The sequence below is a fragment of the Penaeus monodon genome, chromosome 27 (assembly GCF_015228065.2).
Source record: "Penaeus monodon isolate SGIC_2016 chromosome 27, NSTDA_Pmon_1, whole genome shotgun sequence".
NCBI lineage: Eukaryota > Metazoa > Arthropoda > Malacostraca > Decapoda > Penaeidae > Penaeus > Penaeus monodon.
Window position 1 is genome coordinate 21101198 of NC_051412.1, and position 512 is coordinate 21101709.

The window sequence follows — 512 nt, forward strand, 5'->3', positions numbered from 1 at the left end:
GGAGACACAGAGGTAGACAGAAAAACAATGGGAAGATAACATCAAAGAATGGACTGGTCTGGATGCAAACATCTTCGTGCGTGAAGCTGAGAATAGAGATAAGTGGAAAAAGTTGGTTTTCAAGTCGACAGTGGTGCCCCAACGGTCAACCAGACTACGGGATAGGTAATAGGTAACAGGTAACAGACCTTGTTATCTTCTTCATCTCGGTCAGTATGCAATACAGTAGTTATAATAACTTACACTTGACATGTACATCTGATTTGTAAAGATGTCCATGTTCATTGTTTTGTTTATTTATGAGAAACAGATAAACTTTACGTAAAAAAATGCATAATTGAGACATGTTTATATTTATGTATGTCTAATTATATTGACGCCTAGACAAAGGGGGGGACAGGATCAGTTCCCGACCGCTCTACTCCATGACTGATCACCTGCATTGAGTGGCAAACAAAAACGTCTTTTGTGGTATCTCTGTGCTTAAGCACCGATTGCTTGGCAACAGGATG